We start from the raw sequence: 6,233 nt of genomic DNA, 5'->3' as shown, positions 1-6,233 counted from the left end.
CTGCTGCATCTTGTGTTTTTGCCCTTATTTGTTTCCCTATACTTGAGAACAAAGCATCTTGTAGGATGTACCGTACACATATGGACAGTTTATAGCTGGCCTGCCAGAAAGCTTCTAATCTTCTAATCTAAGTGGTTTGGGATGCTATAGTAAAAACAAAACAACAAGAAAAACAAAGCCAACAAATACTCACACAACTCACCCAGAATATTTTCCTATTTACTGCCTTTTTTTTTTTTTCCTTGTCTTCAGTGGACTTGTTCTGCCTGGTATTCAGAAAATCCACATACTCTGCTGTGAACTCTGATTGCTGCAATAGCAAAAATACTATGTATAGCATATTCTTTAGCCAGCTAGGAGATCTTGAGAACTTACAACTTTAAAAAGGAAGCAGAGGGATCCCAAATAGTGCTTTTGCTTTGTTATATTAAACACATTGCTTTTCTCAACAAATCCAGAAAATTATTTTAATGGTTAACCTGGAGGGTTTTTTTTAATTTTTTTTTTTTTTATTACTTTTGCTGAAAATTAATAGTCTCCAGATTTTACTAACAAAAAATGGAGACACAAAGGTTTTTGAAAGCTAGTTTTATCTGATAGCTAAATAATATCATCCAAAGTGGAACAGAACATATAAATTGTTTCAATCTCTCACAATGCCCAACCTGCTAATATCATTGACCTCAAGGAAGTACAACATGCTCTAAAAATTAGGCTTTTAGCAAAAGAGGAATTTAGCCTTTCAGAAGATTAATTAGATTTCAGGGGAAAATAAATTGATAGTGATGACCTCCTCTTCCAAAAATGTAGAGGTTTTACTTTACAAATGACCATACATTGGCAAAAAAGCATGAAGAAACTTCTATCAATAAATTATGGCCCCACAGAAGCACTAAATTCTATAAATTCTAAAGAAAAATACGGTCCCCAGGGTGAGAGAAATGTTTATGCTGCAGAAGAATTACATGTCTGGTAGGGTAGCATTTCCTTATCAGGACGAGACATTGCTAAATTGATGCTTTACTCTCCTCTGGTATGTTTATCCCCTCCCATATCACCTCCTCCCTGGTGTGGCCTTTCAGAAACTATAAAGATATTTCAGATTTTATGACATCCAAAACTGATGTTATTTAAACACAACTGTTCTATGTAACTATGCCTTCAAAGTAATTCTAAGGATTCTTCTTTATGAGAAGAACTGATGCTCATCAGATTAATATTTTGTAGAGGAACCTTTCAAGTGAAGTGGATTTTTATGGCTGAAATTAGCACAAATTAATGGGAATACTCAAGCTCCCTGAAAGTGGTTGTGGAACAGCCCCTAGTGCAGAATAAGAAGGCTTGATTGCATTAACCAAGTATTCCCACTTAGACTTGTTTTGCTCTGCCTATTTTAGGACTTAAATATTTTTATATCAACCTAAAAATAAACATTGCTTGGTTTCTATAATAGAAACAATATAACCCAAATAATAAAAAAAATGGATTAAAATGAATGACTGGCATATCAACACTTGCACAGTTGGTTTTTCTTTTCTAAGTTCCAACTTATCTGCTGGAGAAGAGTATCAACTTACCCTTTTATACAAGATTACTTGGAGCAATGGAAACCATACCAGGTAGGATGAAATGAAACAACCGTTTAGTAGATCTTTCACGCCTTGAGTTTGCACTTATGGAGAATGATAGATGCTTGTTGTACTTGTAAACATTTATGTGCTGCAGGGTAAACAGCTGGGATTTCATTTTGATTCTCCTTCGCTTACTATATAAGCATCACTGGTTGTATTTCCATACGCTATTGTGAGCAAGGGCACTAGGATCGGTCTCCAGTTTCGCTGAAGTGCCGTGCTTTGCTTGCATAAATACTGCTGTTTTGACCCACTCTTTTCCTTCAGGGCTGCTATAGACATTTAGATTCTACAGCTCTACTGTAGTTCTCTGCTGAAAAACATAATGCTCTGTCATTGTTGCCATAATTTTGTTCTACCAGTTATGATTTTTTTTGGTGGCAGTTTGCAACTGTGAGCATCAGGAGATTGCTGTATATCCAAAACCCTGCAGATAGAAAGACATGACTACCTGAGGGGATGAAGCCCTGGATTTCAAAGGCACCTAGCACAACAAGTAAAGGGAGACTGAGCCTAAAACCATCTCATTTTCTTTGGATCATGCCTGCATGGCTACTTGCATCTCATGGTAATACAGACCACGCTAATATACATGTGTGTGCAAGACCCGTCCTTTGGAAATATTCAAAGTTCCTTCGGCTCCTTAATTTGAGATGAGCTCATCCCAAAACTACGCCATCTGCTTCTTGCTTAGGCAGAAATGAGCCAGAGCACTGACTAATATGCAGCTTAGTTAAGATAGTTCTGAAAAGATGACTGTAATAATCATCAGCACTAATGCCTTGTTCTCTGTTAGCCTGAAGAAGTGGCTACCTGCTGCCAGCCACCACAAGGTGCAGGATGAACTCTCTTAAGCTGTTTCCCCTTATGGAATAATGGAAATGTGGAATTTTTGCACAGATGTCACAGTCCCACCGCATTTACATTATCTGTCCTTTCATGGGTGCCAAATAAACAGAACTTCTGACTCATTTTTACACAATACCTTCCCCAGCTGTTTGTCACGAATCTTTTTCAGATGTATGTTTTCTCTGAAATGATTATTTTCTCCCAAACTCCCATCAGCCTGCCCTTCAGGTCAATGGATCATAACTTTCAGTTTTGTAGAAGCTGTGCCAGTTTTCTCATCCTTAAAAAAAAATTCACGGTGCTGTTCATTTTTCTGACCACTTTTACAGACTTTTTTTTTTTTTTTTGAAACACTATGTTTGAACCTGTCCCTTTCACTCCAAGTCTTCCCCCACTCTAGCATCCAATCTTTTGATGAAGCTGCATGAGAGATCTCTACAGATTGTCATTCTAGCAGTATTTACCAATTTCTACATCTACTCTCCCTTTCTCTGTATCTGCCCCCTTTCCTCAGTGCTTTCTGTAACCGAAACACTTAGAGAGAAGCTGTGATGCCTGGTAACCTCTTGTACAATACAAAGTATTTAAGACAGACAATTATTCATTTTCAACTTCTTCAGGGAAGTTAAAGCATATGGTTTATTTTAATCCTCTCTGATGAATTCTCAGAGCAGATCAAAGGGCTTTGCTGAGCAACACAGACATGTACAGAATCTGCAAGTCTACAGGCACCTACACTCATCTATTTTCTGGCTGCTCTCATGCTCATGGCTGCATGGTCCTGCTGCCTCCCAGCTGATAACATGCAAGTCTTTCTTGATGTAGTAAAATATTCAGCTAGCTTATGAGAAACCTCAAAGGAGGGACTTCTTGGAAACAGAGCTGAGGGCAGAAACACAGCAGAGAGCAGACCTAGGTTTAAAAAAAAAAAACAAACAAAAAAAACCCTTGCGTTTTACATGCTGTTTGCTGATTGTCAGCTGGAAGTAAACTATCACCTATCCACAACGTGAACAGATCTTGAAGGTGCTCCATTTCCACCTCTGTCTAAAATGCCTTGGTTTAAGTCACTCATGTTTTTTATTTATTAACCTAAGGTGCCCTGTGTCCTATAAATATTGCTCCTATCATTTATAAAGTGTTGCAACAGAGCTCTTTAGAAAGAATGTGAAGCAAGGGTTTTCTGCTGCTTGTGGTATTTGCAGCCTACGTTAACTTGAATGACACCGTTTTTTTCTTAACAGATATCTAAAGAATGCGTGTCTGCATCTCACGCTTCCTCGCTGGAATGTACTACAGCCAGTGGACACAAGAAGCACGTTTTCTCAACCACAGAACATATATTATTGATGGAGCCAAATCCAGGGCTGGATTACTCTCAGCAGTATTTTTTACAGCTTTCCCCCCCGCCCCTTCCTTTCTTCGTTCCTTAAATATCTCACATAACAATCATCCCTCATTTTCTGATGACAATTCCACCTTTTCAATAACTCAAAACTGTGCTTTAAAAGGCTACAGATAGCACTTTGTCATTTGTATGCTTTTGATTTGATCCTGATATCAAATCTTTGAGTATGAGTGCTCACAACACCTCCACAGCACCCGTTTTATACTTTAAGCAATGAGAGAACTCAGAGATTGTAGTTTTTGGCTGACCTTGCAAAGGTCAAAAGTCGATCCCACCCCTCTTTTCTTTTGACAAACTGCATTCCAAGAAGCATAGTGATTCGGTGATATTTCTACGGAAACAATCAAGAAATCATAGATTTTTTTTTTTCATGCACAAAAACATCTAACATCTAATTCCTCTGCTGTTGTCAGAATGCTTGTCATCCCTATGTACAGACACCCATTTTGTCAAAAAAAAAATCCATCTATAAACACACATGGTATAAATATATAAAATGAACTTGATTAATATCAGACATTTACATTTAATTTTGCTGATGCTCTTCCAAATCTTTTTCCCCTCCAGATTTACTCCTAGAACAAACAAGCTTTCATAAGCAGAAACTCCTCTCACATCGCATTGAGATGAAGGAAACACTGAAGCTTCAGTTTCTAAGGGCTGTCTGGAGCTATTTTTCTCCTATCTCTGTCTATTTGGAACTTGCTTTGCATCTTTAGATCAAAAGGCTTGCCTAGATCCAAAGAAAAATCTCTCAGAATTCCCTTCCCAGCAAGGCATAGTGTTGCTGTGCTACCCTTTTCAAAACTGAAGCCGGCTGTGCTGACCACCGAAGAGCACTTGCAGGTTGATCTCTGTATGGGGAAGCAAGCTTGATTTCAGGAAAAAATGCAGTGGAGAGCGAGTAGCTCACTGCAAACCCTCGTGTGGTGTCCCTCAAGTCATTGCGCTGCCCGTGTCCCTTGAAAAGCTGAACAGGGTCATAGGCTAGTGTGTGTGGTCAGGACAAAGTGGGTGGCCAAAGACTAGGAACTGGAGTTCACCATAATATTATGTGCATTAAAAGAAGCTTTATGTGGTTTGCTTGTCAAAGGTTAGGCAGCTGTGCTTGCATGCACACCTTCCCTAGTTACTAGTGCTTGTTTTTCTTTCCCCTTTTTTCCCTCTCAATGAGCTAAGACACTGTCTTACAATATCACTTGTCAGCTCACAGTCTTAGTAGGATGAATTCAAAGATCAGCTGCCAGCAGTTTTACTTCATGCTGGCCCACACCCAATGATTTATTTTCACACAAATCCACAGAAATCTTTCAGCCAAGAACTTCAGGCCCAAACCTGTTGACATGACACCTAACCGAGCTACTTCAAAGGCAATTACACTTGTGTACACGCTTGTGTTTACACGGTGGTTCCTACAAGGAAGTTATGCTGCATGATATCATTCATTGTTCTTCAAAGAATGCGCTGCAGACTGCATATCCTTTGCGCTGAATTTCAATGGGCTGATTAGGAAGTGGTGAGTGACGCATGGCCACTGCAGCAGCCAGTGGCTGGGTAGAATTGCGAGTTGAACGTGAAAGGTCTTGTTTGACACAGGTTGAAGCATCAACCAGCAGCTCTCAGCAGCTCTACATGAATTAAAATAATATACTAAGTATATATAATGAGTTTATATATATATATATATATATATACACACACACATATATATATATATAATATATATATGAGTATACATGTATATAATGAGTAGGTTCTCTCACACACACTGCAGTGAACCTAGGCCATCTGAAAACCAAAGAACATTTCAGTAATAATTGTCCCTCCTTGCTTTCTCCATGCACTTAGAGAGGCATTTTTCAGAAAACAAACAAACAAACAGAAGAATGTTCTTAATTCTCAAATTGAGGATATTTTCCTGACAATACAAGAGTAAGCAGAAAAGAATCAGTAGGAAGTGTAACACACTTACACTTGTTGATGTGAAAGTATACATTCTAACACTTCAAAAACACACAAGTCCATAGTGGTCTAGCATCTCCTTTCGTGTGTCATGACCATCATCTCAGCATTACCTTTATCATGTTACCCCAAGTGTATCCTCACTTACTTCTCTTTTTGGAGCCTTGCACAGTTCTAGTTCCCTATGTTGAAGTTACCCAGGCCAACTCTGTCTCACACTGATGTAGAATCAGGGCAAGAGAAAGGAAGAGCATCAGACAAAACAGCTCAGTCACTTCTAAAAATGATGCAAGGGTAAGAAGTCATACTTTGTTTGAAAACCTTTAGAATCTCCAGGTTGGGAGCAAAGAACTGAAATTTGACAGAACCTGGCCCAACTTTTT

At 38.7% G+C, this 6,233-nt stretch overlaps 1 long non-coding RNA gene across 1 annotated transcript; it reads left to right on the top strand.

Moving 5' to 3' along the window:
* Positions 1–986: 986 nt before the first annotated feature.
* Positions 987–4,396, top strand: LOC119717469 (uncharacterized). Its single transcript, XR_005267057.2, has 2 exons — positions 987–1,619; positions 3,725–4,396. It is a non-coding gene; the product is annotated as an uncharacterized lncRNA (long non-coding RNA).
* The last annotated feature ends 1,837 nt before the right edge of the window (positions 4,397–6,233 follow it).

This window comes from Anas platyrhynchos, chromosome 7, assembly GCF_047663525.1.
Source record: "Anas platyrhynchos isolate ZD024472 breed Pekin duck chromosome 7, IASCAAS_PekinDuck_T2T, whole genome shotgun sequence".
Lineage (NCBI taxonomy): Eukaryota > Metazoa > Chordata > Aves > Anseriformes > Anatidae > Anas > Anas platyrhynchos.
Note: the sequence above shows the minus strand (reverse complement) of the source record. Positions and strands in the feature narration are given on the sequence as shown.